The sequence below is a fragment of the Homarus americanus genome, unplaced genomic scaffold (genome assembly GCF_018991925.1).
Source record: "Homarus americanus isolate GMGI-L3 unplaced genomic scaffold, GMGI_Hamer_2.0 scaffold3205, whole genome shotgun sequence".
Classification (NCBI taxonomy): Eukaryota; Metazoa; Arthropoda; class Malacostraca; order Decapoda; family Nephropidae; genus Homarus; species Homarus americanus.
The window spans coordinates 15001-15494 of NW_024722952.1; positions in this window are offsets into that span (position 1 = coordinate 15001).

Sequence of the window (494 nt, forward strand, 5' to 3'; positions counted from 1 at the left end):
ACTACTTTCGCCGGAGGTTTCGTCACGCTCCCCGATGGCGAAATCCTCCATTAAAAAGTGTCTGTTTAACCTAACCTTAGTACAAAAGTCTATTGGTGTCCTCAATTTTATAGAGGTTAGCCACGAAGTCAATAAGAACAAAAGAAATAATCCAAGCAGCCACCACTATCTAGCCTAAACTGTTTAGCCTGACGTGAGTTTTTTAATAAATCTGGTGATATGGAACCACACACAACCCCTTAACCTGGATAATGCAATCAAATGGATAATTGCTAACTATTCTCAGAGATAATGCAATCAAATGGTTAGTTGCTAACGGGGCTGCGCCCCGGACCCCTGTGTTAGATACTGTATTTGGTCATGATGAATTGTTTATTAGACTATAAGAAATCCTCTTCCTTCTTGTATTGGCAAGGGTTGCTTTAACTTAGGTATGCTAGCCTAAAAAATAGACACGACCTGCGAAGACCTGATTCTTTTGCTGCATGTTTGAG